Source organism: Lontra canadensis, unplaced genomic scaffold (assembly GCF_010015895.1).
Source record: "Lontra canadensis isolate GAN:19392208 unplaced genomic scaffold, GSC_riverotter_1.0 scaffold21, whole genome shotgun sequence".
NCBI classification, from domain to species: Eukaryota; Metazoa; Chordata; class Mammalia; order Carnivora; family Mustelidae; genus Lontra; species Lontra canadensis.
In genome coordinates this window covers 15,799,673-15,813,900 of record NW_022631015.1, presented here as the reverse complement: position 1 = coordinate 15,813,900, position 14,228 = coordinate 15,799,673, and positions in this window count along the sequence as shown.

Genomic DNA, 14,228 nt, shown 5'->3' with positions numbered 1-14,228 from the left:
TAACCCAGTTTAAGAGTTGCGTTCTGAAGAATCAAGAGGAAAATAGCAAGGAGTGATGATTTATTAGGCCGATTCTTTCTCTCGGGCCAACATGGGGAAGAAGGGGGTACTACTTCCTTATTGCCACTGGAACAAATCATTACAAAATATCTGGAGGTCAGAAGCCCAAAATGGCTCAGTAGGGCGTGTTCTTTCTGGAGGCTCTAGGGAAGGATCTATTTCCTTGACTATTCCAGCTTTTAGAGCCTGCTAGAATCCTTTGATTCACAGCCACACTTCACGCCTACCTCATCTTTTATCATTTTATCTCCTTCTCTGACTCTAACCCCCCATACCACCTCTTATAAAGAACCTGGGATTGCAGTAGACCCACTGGGATAATCCAAGATAATCTCATTTCAAAATCTTTAACTGAATCATATCTGCAAAGTCCTTCTTGCCATGGAAGGTCACATATTACCAGGTTCCCCAGTTTAGAGAATGGACAGCTTTGGGGACTGCTATTTGGCCCACCACAGGGTGCTTCAAATGTTTCATTTTGCACATGACCATTTGATATTTGGGCTTCAGGGCAGAAAAGCTGGCCAGAAATTGAAAATGGGCATGCAATTATTAGTTTTCTTCAAGGTTCTATCTCAGGAAAGTTGCCAAATCTGGGCAATGGGAAGAAATTATTATACCACCATGTTTGAGAAGCCAAGATTCTCTTTCAAACCGTAGCTCCAGAGAAAATCACTTGGGCTCACTCTATCTTGAATGAAACTATGCAAACTAGTTGAATGATAATTTTAATGGTAACAACACAAAAAGAAAACAGAGAACAAGGAGATGGTCAAGCTAAATTGAGATTGTGGACTTGGAATAATTTATATCACTCCCCCCCCCTCCATTTTCTGTATCTTTGAAAGTCATTTTTTTTCCTTAAGTAGCTACATTACCTAGCTAATCTCCTCAACTATCCCCTTCATTTTATTTAGATAGCTAGGATAATGTACAAGCTGGGATCTGAATGCATAGAAAAAGAAATGTACACAGGCCAGAATGTGTTAGGACTTCACAATTACCTGGAGAAATTTCTGCAGATTTCATATAACATGAAGAGGGCTATTCTTAGTAAAATTCACACTTGGTATGCTCAGTTTCAATACGAGCTCAATATTTGAGAAAGAGGAAATTAAATCAGCATTTGGATGGTTGTTTTCTTTTCCGATCTACACCAGACTGGTGTGTCTGGATCCTGTGATCAAGATAGATTTTCATTATCCTGGTTTTTGTCTGTGACCTGTCAGAGCGGACGACTGGGCCTGAACCGAAAGGCACCACATATGCTTCTGAAATGCTTAATTGTAGCAACACAGAAACATTGAATAAGCTTCACATTGAAAATGTTGTCAGTTCTCTTCCTAAGCCCCTCAGTGCTAAAACTGGGCAAAAAATAGACGGTTGAGCAAAGGCTGTTGTTTCCCTGATGTTCTCAGAAGCCAGTTCTCAGTTCTTGGCTTAGCCTTAGTGCCGAGTTTGAACTGAGGCTGGTGAGCAGGAAAATGCCATACAATTTCCCACAATGGAAATCAATTGTAGGCTTTGCATTTTTCTGGGGCATTGCACTAGAGTTCTGTTGATCTGGTTCTTTTGCTTTAAATGGAAAACCCTCCAGGGAAGTTTTGTGTACTCTAAACAAGATCTCTGTAGGATCAGATAATAGGATCTGTGTGAATGTAATACAAAAGAGAGAGAGAGGCGCATGCTAATGCAGATTAGAAATTATTCAGCTGAGACTTTCATTTACTGAGGCACATAATATAAAAATGCCACTCTCTCAACTGCCATTTTATTGTGATTTCTCAAAAGCTTTGGGGAAACTTATTTTTAAAACAAAACCAGTTTAACTCTCAAGAAGTCAGGTTGAAAAAGAGAATTTAGTATGTGTTTCCCACAGATACTTGTCTACACTATTTATATTTTAAATTGTACATGCCTTTAAGGTAACCTTTGAAATAAACAATAGTGGATATGCATATGATTATCACTGATTTCATTTGGGTAGTCAAGGAACAATTGATTTGAAAGGGGATCTTTTTTTTAAAGAGAAATCTAATTAAATATCCTAACTTAATGATCCAAAGGAAATAATGTATACAGTGAAGATACTACTTTTAGTACTATGATAACCAGTAAAGACTGTGTCATGAAATCCCATAAATGCCAAGAATGTTAATCTTGGCATATCCAAATGTGTCAAAAATGTTAGTTCTTGGCAAATTCCTTCCTGAATTAGTCAGGGTTCTCCAGAGATACAGATCAATAGGAGATAGATAGAAAGATAGACAGATAGATAATAGATAAGCTTATTAGAAAGAATTGGCTCATGCAGTTATGAAGGACCACTAGTCCTAAGATTTGAAATCAGCAAGCTGGAGATCCAGAAAAGCCAACCACCATCAACAGTTTGAGTCTAAAGGCCTGAAGATCAGGATGGCTAAAGGTGTAGTTCTAGTCTAAAGACCAGTAGGCTCAAGACCCAGGAAGATCCAAAGTTTTAGTTCAAGTTTGAAGGAAGGCTGGAACAATGTCCCAGTTCAAAGACAAATAGACAAGAAGAATTCCCTCTTACTGGAGAGAGGGTCCACTTTTTTTGTTCAATTCAGGAGTTCAACTGATTGGATGAGGCCCACCCCCAATGGCTGGAGCAATCTGCTTTACTCAGTTGACTGACTCAAATGTTAATCTCATCCAGAGACACACTCACAGACACACAAAGAATACTGTTTGACCAAATATCTGGGTGCCCCATGGCTCAGTCAGGTTGACATATAAAATTAACCATCATATTTCCTGTTTACCATCACTCATCCACCCATCCATCTGTCCACCCATCCGTTTGTTCAATATACAGTGTAAGCACATACTATATGCCAAATTCAGGGCTAGGGACTAGGGACACACAAAAAAATAATGTGGCATCCATTTTTGGCACTAGAGCACACAGAGCCCCACGAACCTGCTCCCCAATGAAACTGGTCGAAGTTATTTTAAACCACAAAACAAAAACAAAAGAACCATTTAAAGTCTCTGGAAAGGGTTCTCAGGATGTACAACAAACCAAGAAACATTTATACAGGAAAATCTACTAAACTCAGTAAGAAAATAGACAGTTTGATATCTGAACCTCTTTCCTTCTGCCCAGCTCAGTGAGATGAAAACCATGCTGTAGACAGGTGCAGTCAAGAACACAAGGATCCTTTTCTCCCCAGCTTCCAGTCAGAGGGTGATGCCAGCATCTCTTATCCTGTCCCCAGCTACCTGTGGCTGAGACTAAGAGGTGAAAGTAGCCAAGAGGTGGTGGAGCAGGGGGGCTCTCTTCCAGCCAGCCTACACTTTGGGGTCAGAGGCTCCACCTTGGGTACAGTGTTAGTGAGTATACTGTATCCCTGATTACTCTTGTAACAACTCATAAGGTGATAGATCTATGCCAAGAAAAACAAGCTGAAAAGACCTAAGCCTTCTATCCCCAACCCCCTGTGCCAAGAACTCAACTCCCAAAATGAGTGAGGTGTTACTCAAAGAGAAGCACACCATTCTTCCCATTGCCAGTCTCAGAGGCTTTAAGCAGATGGAGAAGCAGACCACAAAGCAAAGAACTCCAAATCACTTCCTAAAGGAACTGACCTCATTTGCACCAGAGTATAGAAATTTAAGCCTACGGACACTCTCAAATACAATGGATTGGTGATAAAAGTAGTTGAGAGGAGATTGGTAGTTTCCTTAGAGATAGTTAACTCCAGACCAGTTAGTTGGCTGAAGAAAACCTGGGAAAGAATCTTGTAAATTGGTGGAGTTTAAAACCTGGGCATAGTTAGGCAAAGAGATAGTTACAGAAAGCCCCACCACTCTGCCAAAACCGCTGTCATTTCAAAGTGACTGTAGGCTTACCCAAAACTACATCCTGTGAAGAACAACATCAGAGGCTTAACTTTGTGGAGAGAGAGGAAAACAGACTTCACCAAAATAATCCAACAGTTACTAAACAAATAGACAAGAAATAAAAAGCCTGGGGGATGAAAAGTGCAATATCCAGAATTGTTGATAATATATTATCTAAAATGTCCAGTTTCTAATGAAAGATTATGAGACCTGCAAATAAATAGGAAAATATAAACTGTGCATTGGGAAAACAACCAGGAAACAGAAACTGCCAGATAGAGCAATCAGATGTTGGATTTAACAAAGGCCTCAAAGTAGCCATTATAAATGTGTTCAAAGAACTAAAGGAAACCTAAGTTAAAGAAGGAAAAGAAGGTCTGAGGACAATGTCACATCAAATGGATAATATAAGTAAAAAGACAGAAATTACAAAAAGGAACCAAGCAAAAATGATACAATGTACAATTGTACAAATGTACAATTGACTGATGTGAAAATTTCACTAGAAGGACTCAATAGTAGATTTGAACTGGCAGAAGAAAGAATTAGCTAACTTGAAAATAGATCAATAGAGTATGCAATTCAAAGAACAGAGAGGAAAAAAAGAAAAAGGAACAGAGCCTCTCAGAAACATGGGACATCACGAAGTGCATCAACATATATGTAATAGGAGTACTAGAGAAAGATAGAAGGAAAAGAAAGAATGTCTGGAAAAATAAGGATCCCAAGCTTCCCAAATTTTTTGAAAAACATTAATATATAGGAAATTCAATGAACTCTAAGTAGGTCAAACAGAAAGAGATTCACAGACACATTATATTACAGTTATAACACTGAAAACCAAAGACCAAGGACAAAATTTTGAAAGCAGCAAGAGAAAATGTCTTGTCACTTGCAAGGGAAACTCAACAAGATTTATAATTAACCCCTCATCAGAAACAATAGAGGTTAAAAGTTAATGAAATAACATATGCAGAGAGCTCAAAGAAAAAAAATTGTCAACCAAGAATCCAATATCTAGCAAAGCTATCTTTCAAAAACGACTGTGAAATAAAAGAAATTCCCAGATAAACAAAAACAGTAATTTTTGCCAGAAGACAAAACTATGAAGGGAAATTAAGTATTTTGTTAATACTAAAAAAAAAAAATTTAAAACAAATTCTTCAGGCTGAAAGAAAGTAACCCCAGATGGTAATTTGAATCCACACAAATAAAGAACACCAGTAAATATCATTATGTAAATATAAAAGACAGTCTTCTTTCCAATGTCTGCAAATGTCTTCTTTCTTCTCTGTACTGATTTTAAAAGCAATTTTTTGATTTATACATAATACGTATATAATGTAGTGTTGGTCTTATAACACATAGAAACGTAATATCTTTGCCAATAAAAGCACAAAGGAAGTGGGTGGAAACAAAGCTGTGTTGAACTAAGGAAGTGAGTCCAGATGGTAATTTGAATTCACAAGAACAAATGAAGAGAATCAGAAGTAATAAATAAGAAGGCTAATATTTTTAAAAGCTGTAACTATGTAATTTGGCTTCCTTTAGTTTCTTTTTCAAAAGATATAAAATTAGGGGCACCTGGGTGGCTCCACTGGTTAAGCATCTGCCTTCAGCTCAGGTCATGATCCCAGGGTCCTGGGATTGAGTCCCTTGTGAGGTTCCCTGTTCAGCAGGGAGCCTGCTTCTCCCTCTGTGTGCTGCTCCCCCTGTTTGTGTACTCTCTCTCTCTGTCAAATAAAATAAAAATCTTTAATCAAAAAAGATATAAAATTATAAAAAGTAGTCATTTTAATAATATATTTTGGGGTTCATAACACTGATATATATAATATATATAAAAATAATACCACAAAAGTGGGGAAGGGAAAAGAGCTATATAGGAGTAAGATTTGTATATCTTACTGGAATTTAGTATAAATCTGAAACTGATTCTGATAAGTTAAGATGCATATAGTTAAGTTATCCTAGGGCAATCACAAGGAAACAACTCAAAAACTTTAGTGAAAAAAATCATTACAGGAATTAAATTGTACATTAGAAGACAATCACCTAATACAAGAGAAAGCAGGAAAGGAGAAACAGAGGAACAAAAAGTGACAGAGATATAAGAAACATAGTAAATAAAGAGTAAAAGGGAAGATGATAGTAATATTCAATGTGAATGAATTAAAGGTAATCCCAAGGCAAAGTTTGTCTGGATGAAAATACAAGATATAACTATATACAATCTACAGGAAACACAATTTAAATTCAAAGATACAAATAGGTGTGTCCGGTGGCTCAGTCCATTAGGTTCTGACTCCTGGTTTTGGCTCAGGTCATGATTGCAGGGTCATGAGATTGAGCCCTGAGTTGGGCTCTGTGCTCAGCAGGGAATCTGCGTGGAGATTCTCTCCTTTTGCCCCTCCCCCGTCTCATGCATTCTCCTTCTCTCTCTCTCTCTCTCTCTCTCCCCCTCCCTGTCTCTAAAATAAATAAATAAATCTTAAAAAAAAAAAAAGATGACTAGATTGAAAATGAGGGATAGAAAAAGTCCATGAAAATAACCAAAAGAGATCTGGGATGGCTATACTAATATCAGACAAAATGGGCTTTAATTTTTTGAGAAAAACTGTTACAAGAGCCAAAAAAAGATACTATATATTGGTAAAAAGTTCAATCCATCAAGAAGATACAACAATTATAAACACATCAGTACCTCACAAGAGAGCCTACAAATACATGAAGCCAACATTGATTGACTTGAACGGAGAAATAGACAATTCTACAGTAATAATTAAAAACTTCCATACCCCACTTTCAATAAAGGATAGAACAACCAAGTAGAAGGTCAATAAAGAGAAAACAGACATCAATAACAGTATAAACCAACTCGAGTTAATAGACATTTATAGAACACTCTGTCCCAAGCAGAATACACACTTTTCTCAAGCACCTGGGGAACATTCTGCAGTATAGACCATATCTGAGGCCATTAAACTAGTCTTAATACATCTTAAAAGACTGACAAAAAGCACAAAGTATCTATTCTGACCACAGTGGAATGAAATTAGAAATGAAAAGAAGAAATCAACAGAAGGCAAACTTTGGAGCTTATTACAGAAAAGTGGAACCTCTTGAGGCTTGTGACATATGGAAATTATAGAACTGAAGTCAAGTATTAAAGGTCCTTGAAGAAGGAGAGCAGAAGATGGGCTCCTCCCTACATCTCTAGCACCATAAACAACCACTGCTTAACTCAGGTATTATTATCCAATGCAGGTAATTTTCTGCACACATCATGCTATTTCTCGACTCCATGATTTTGTTAAAACTAACCCTTCTCTCTGGAAGACCCTTCTTTCCTCCTCCCTTGCCCCAAACACACACAAAGTTCCCCAACTTTCCTCTCCTACTTATCTGTCCAGTCTTGGTCCATTGTTAATTCAGCTAAAAATTTTTCACTCATTTCTACTGGGCATGACATCTCTGCTAAGAGTGGTGATACAACATTAAACTAAGAAGTTAAGATCCCTACATTCCCAAAACATATTCTTATAGAGGGAACCAATGTCACAAAAGAGGAAATCAATAAACTAGATGATGACAGGTCTATAGTAAGTGTGCCACAAAGGGAATGGGGGGATGATCTGAGATAGACTAATGGGGGCATGTGGTACCATTCATACAGATACACTAACAGGTATTTGCTTGTCTTTTTCCTCTTCTTTTTAGGCACAAAACCAGACTACCTTTCCCAGCCTCTTTTTGCATCCAGGTATGACCATTCTAGCCAATGGAATATGAGTGGAACTGATATGTGTCATTTCAGGGTCAAAGTTTTTAAGATCCAGCTCTGTCCCCTCCATTCTGCCAGCTAGATGTAAACAATAGTGAGGTCCAAGAAGACAGCATGGCCTCAAGATGGATCTTTGTTTGAATCTTTGCATCAAGAAAACCACTTGGCAACTAGGAATGCCCACGTGGGACTATTGCAGAAGTAACAAAATTCACTGTCTACACATTGGAATTTATTTGTGACCATAGCCTAACCCATTTGAGCAAATGCAGAATGCTTTAGCTACAGTACCCAGGAAATGCCTGTCAAAGGATCTGGTGCTGGGTGTGAATAAAGAAGGGGAAGAAATGGCCAAGCTGAGAGCAGGAACCCTCCTGGCAGAGGGAACAGCACAAGTAAAGGCTCTGAGCTGAGAAAGAGCATAGCATGTTCAAAGAACAAGAAGCAAAGCCAGGACAGCCACCGTGCAGCAAATAGGGAAAGAATGGAATTAAGTGAGCCAAAGTAGTAAATAGGAGCCAGATCATTCTTAGCCTTCATCGCTTCCTGGAAGCCGCCATCTAAAACATTCACCATGATCACTACCAGCTCAGCTGGGCGACCAATCCTGGAGCTCCCACGGTAACCATGAGTCTGCCTCTTTCACCACCTTTTTATCCCCTTATAATGATCTGTTTATGTGTTGGTTACTGTCTAGATAATGAGCTTTTTTGAAAAAATTATCCATTCATCTGTTTTTCTCCAGCATGCATGCCAACACGTATAGGTGCCCAATAAATGTTTCTGGTATACATGGATTAACCAAATGGTGGCCTTGCAGCTCTCCACATGACATCTACTGGGACTCACGTGATGAGAGTGGTGCTAGGGAGCAAAGAAAGACGCTGAGACAACTCATCTCCATACACACTGCTAGTGTGATCTGACCTCCTTTCACAAAGTCCTTCCCTCCTCCCACCCACCCTTCCTTCAGATTCTTTCTAAGGATGACCCATTTCTAAGATTTCTTCAAGATAACAGGTTGTTGGGAGCCTTCATTAAAGAGGAAGGTTTCCCCTTCAATGAAAATGACTGGGAACAGTGAAAAGAAGCTGAAGGCCCCCTGCCAATACAATGACCCAGTTAGGAACCAAAACAAAGAATAGATAAATCAAGGGAATAAAAGTCTCCCCATTGTACCCTTCCGTCTTCTCTACTCACTGCAGTGATTTCTATGAAGTTTCAAACTTGAGGAGCTAATTTATTTCCCTAGAATTGGAAAACGACATCTCCTACCTCAAAAGTTCTTCCCAGAGAAGTGGAGATATAATTTTATTCACTGTAATGATGTGAGGAGGTCAGTTTTTATTCTCACTGCTAAGAGAGCACACTTCTTTCCATTATTTCACCTTCTTTTCCTGCCTCTCCTCCCTACCTCCATATACCTTAGAAAACTCATTTTCACCTGTGGCTCTCAAGGCAACTCAGCAACAATTCTCCACTTACTAATATTGGGGTGGGCCAAGTGTTGGAAGGCATAACAGAGGACTGGTATAGTGGGGAAAAGGAAATTATATGCTTTTGGGAAGTGTGTTTTAAATATTTCTACTGAATGATCTCCTAAAAGCAAAGAAAAATGAAAGAATACATCTTAGGATCTGAGGTCAGAGCTTGAAACAGGTACAGACAAGCCTGAGAAATTTTTGAAGTTTCTTCTTTTATCTTCAAAATTGTTGCAAGAGTTTTATCAGACTCTCTCTCTCTCTCTCTCTCTCTCTCTCTCCTCTATGTTTGTATTAAAATTAAAATATTCTGTCAGTCAAATGTTTGAGTAAATTGGCAAGACAAACACCATGAAGTTTATACTGTGCCTTCAGATGCTTATATTTCCCAAGCACATCATCACCCCCTTGAATGTACTCCCTTTTTATTTTATTGTATTTTGGGGGAGATTTATTTATTTGAGAGAGAGAGAGAGAGAGAGTGAGTGAGAGAGTGAGGGGAGGGGTAGAAGAAGAGAGAGAGAGAATTTCAAGCAGACTCCACGTTGACCATGGAGCCCAATCGAGTGCAGAGCTCGATCCCACCACCCTGAGATCATGGCCTAAGCCAAAACCAAGAGTGCAAGGCTCAGCCGAGTACACCACCTGAGCGCCCCATTTAACCCTATTTTAGAGGCTTGTTTCCAGGACATTCATCCTTGCAAATTCCAGACAAGCAGGCATAGGGCATTGAGGTTACCTTTAAGTTTCAGTAAGACCATGGGAGACCAGATTCTCCATCACCCCTATTTTAAGGCCATCTCATTTGGGCATTTTTAAAAATCTGTTAGGGAAGATGTCAGAGATAGAAGAGGACAGAATTTACCCTTATGCCACTCTTTATGGCTGCTGATAGCTAAGCATAAATTTACAGCAGGTGTCATTTTTTATTTCCTTATGATCCATGGGCAGGTAATTGAGACATGAGCATGGAACACAGAAAGGTGGGCAGAGGTTGCTCAAGACAGCTCTTAGTTCACCAAGCTTTGGTTTCTTGTGAGCCCCATTCGTCTCCTCTACTCGACAGCCTAATCCATTTTCTCCTTCTTATCAGAGGACTCCAGAATGGGACGTGACTGGAGTTACTCTTACCTCATCTGAAATTTCTGAGCGTGACAGAACACAGGATAATTGTAGCTTCGGATATATTTTTTTTCCCAACTACAATATGATTTTGTTTTTTTCTGTTGCTCTAGCAAATTGTCATTTTCATTGCAAAAGAAATGTTATTCCATAAATATTTTCCCTGTCTTGTCAATGCATTAATGAAACACAAATCTATGGTGCAGTAGGACTCCACACTATAGAAAATATTTTGTAATTTCCATATTTCTTTTGTGTTGATTTTTCTTCCAATACTTTTATTATTTTTATTTATTATTTTATTATTATTATTATTCCAATATTTTTACTCAAAGACTTGCCAACCTGTGGACTCAGGACCAAGTTCAGTGATTTTTTTTTTCTTTTCTAGGAAACAGGAGGGAGAATTCCCTCTATGCTTCATCTAGGACAGGTGCAAAAGAAGATGTTCCTGCCCAAGAAACACACACCTCTGTTATGGAAAACAGCAAAGATGCCTTTTTTATTTCTCAGTAGTATCACATCAGTTTTACCCTAGAACCACCAGTCAACAACTCTCTACTTTGTTTTCATTTTATATACAGAAAGACTGAAATTCCTATGGCTTATAGCAAGTTAAAGAAGACAATTACTGGTCCAATATCTTACTCATTAGAAAGGTCTCCAAAATGCCTGACAGAGCCCCAATATTTTAAAACCATTTGCCTTGAAACTTCTTCACAGTGGTGTCTGTTTCTGACCCATCTTTATGTCTTGACTGTAGAAGGTAGAGAGTCTAACCACGGTCATATAATATAGTTTTGGTGAATGTAAGAATAAAAATTGGTCAGTACAGGAAACCAGTAGCTTTGCCATACAATCACAGAGCTAAGGCAATATCGCAGAGATAACATGCTGAGGAAATGGTGAGAAAAAGTTACTATTGTATTTGTAACTTCCAAGGTTAAAGAAGTTGCTCAAACCATTCTTTCAGTAACCTATTAAGTTTTGTCTTCAGTTAACCCAGGTAAATTATTTTTGAAAGATTTTATTTATTTGTTTGAGAACGAGAGAGAGCAGGAGCAGTGGGGAGGGGCAGAGGGAGAGGGAGAACCAATCTCCCTCTTGAGCAGGGAGCCCGTTAGGGGGGCTAGATCCCAGGACCCAGAGATCGTGACATCAGTGGAAGGCAGACACATAATCAACTGAACCACCCAGGCATCCTCCCCTACCCCAGCTAAATCTTTTAAAATCAAAGTTTATCCTGCATTCTCTCTTGAATGAAGCTGTTACCATATTTGTAGTATTTCCTATGCAAACGTAAGCTAAGCCAAGGTCTCCCACCATTCAAGTGCTATGCATTTGTTCCTGTCTTGGGAACGATGGTCGCCCTGGTTGGCAATCACAGGTGCCCTTCAGAGGTGATCTATAGGCACGTCCATATCTCCTCTGGGGGCAAGGCACTCTGGAGAAGACTTGGGAAGAGTTATTCAGCACATTAGGATCAGAAAAGAAGAAGGGGACTCAGAAGGAACAAACTCCATGAGATGTCTCCTGGGTTTGCTTTCCAACTGCTGCTCTCAGGATGTTTTCATGGCTTCTTCCAAAGACCTGTTTCTTAAAAGAAGCAGACGGCTCCAGCACAGCTATCAAGGTAAGCCCTGGGGATCTTGCTCTTAGCTTTCTTTCCTGACTCCCAGTAGTGGCTGATAATTTCTGGCTGACCAGCTAATGAGGGATTCCGGGACGGAGAAGTGAGGACTGCATCTCTTGAACATCTTTGCCAGGCACCTGACTGGATATTTTGCTGTGCTGTCCGGGTAGTTCTCACAACAGCACAGGATATAATTCTCCATTTACAGGTGTAGAAATTGAGGTTCAAAGAGCACAATAACTTTCCCAAGTCCACATACTGTAGAAGTCATGTAGTATGTCATGCATGTAGTCCACAGCAGCAAGAACTGTAAAGAAGTCAAGAAAGAAAGGCACTCCATCTGGAAGTGCTCCGTGGGGTCCCCCTGGTCAGAACCATCTTGAATAGGAGATGCTGTAGAGTCCTCCCTGTTGGACAGCTGTGGGAAGGCATGCAGGATCCCCCCACAGACCCTTGGAGCACTGCTCAGAACTGGCTAGGGATTTTCACAAAGACCTCCCACCACACTATACCCTTCAGGGATGGTGGGGTAGGAAATCAGTGACCACAGTCTGGTTTTTCAGAGAAGATGCAAAGGGGTAAAGAATTTCTCCTTCAGAAACCCTGATTTTAAGCTGGAGCAAATTGCAAGGTTCTCCAAAGTGCCCTAGCTCTCAGAATCTCAGCTACTGGAGAAAGTTTAATTTCTTTTCTGTTTGTTTGTCCTGAGTTTTCCTATTTTGAGCTTCAGGAATTGTTTTAGGCGAGGGGGAAAGATGAGCAATTGGTCTGCATTTACTCTCTTCATGTAAAACTTCTTTCTTTCTTCCTTTCTTTCTTTTTTAAGATTTTATTTATTTATTTATTTGAGAGAGAGAGAGTGAGAGAGAGCTAGCACACAAGAAGGCAGAGAGGCAGGCAGAGGCAGAGAGAGAAGCAGGCTCCCCGCCAAGCAAGGAGCCCGACGCGGGACTTGATCCCAGGAATCTGGGACCACGACCCAAGCTGAAGGCAGCGGCCCAACCCACTGAGCTACCCAGGCGTCCCTGTAAATCTTATTTCTCTCTGACTTCATCTGTTCATACTAAAACAGTCCTGATGGTCTTAGTCTGCTTCACACAGAAACATCAATACATGCTCTAGCTCAGTACCCATTCTCTTAACCATCAGTCAGGTTAGTGGCCCCAGGCAGAGTGGAACCACCACAGATTCCAAGCTCCATGGCCACGGGAACCATGTGTCAATATTCTATCCCTGGTGCCCAAGAAAATGCCTGAAACAGAAATGTTTTTACTAGTACTGTTGAATTCAATGCATTTTTAAAAAGAAATTGGAGAGCTGGAATGAATCTACAGAGGATGGAACTCAAACCCCTCACTGTACAGAAGAGAAGCAGAAGAACACGATAGATTGTTCGTGGATATGCAGGTAGCAAGTGGCATAGCCATGGCTAGAAGCCACATTTGGTCCACTGCTCTCTGCCACACAGCCTCAAAATTGAAGCAGGCTCCATAGTTTCTAATTGACTCTCTTTTAATAACTTGGTTCTGCTTTTAGAATCATATAGGGTCAGATGTGATTTGTAGACTCACTTGCAAATGATTAAATGGCCCCCACTTAAAGCACTACATTAGATAAAATGCTTTTGGCTGCAAGAGACAGAAAATCCAAGCTAACAGGCTTAATGAAGAATTTTATTGGCTCACTTAATTGGAAGTCCTAAGGTAAGTCAGGACTTACATACGACTTGTGGCAGCTCCTAGCCTGTCTTCTTGTGACCCCATGACTCTGCCCTGCTCCCTGTTGCTATTCTCAAATAGGCAGTGAATGGTTATGATAGTCCCGGTCCTCCTGTCCGTACTCTACAAGATCAGAGGAAGGGACTGTCTTCCCGTGTATCTCTGTTAGGGACAGGGAAACTTACCTGAAGCTCCTAATGAACTTCCTCTTACCATGTATGATGCTTAATTATTGTCAACTTGAATGGGCTAACGATGTCCAGATAGCTGGGAGAATATTAGTTCTGAGTTTCTCTGCAACAGTGTTTCTAAAAGAGATTAGCATTTGAACTGGTAGACTGAGTAACGAGCATCGCTTTCATCCATAGGGATGGGCATCATCTGATCCACTGAGGGTCCAGAGAGAAGAAAAAGGTGAAAGAAGGGCAAATTTGGGGGCACCGGAGTGGCTCAGTTGGTTAAGTGTCCTACTCTAGGTTTCGGTTCAGGTCATGATCTCAGGGTCGTGGGATTGAGCCCCTCATGGAGCTGCACTTACAGAGGAGTCTGCTTGATATTCTCTCTCT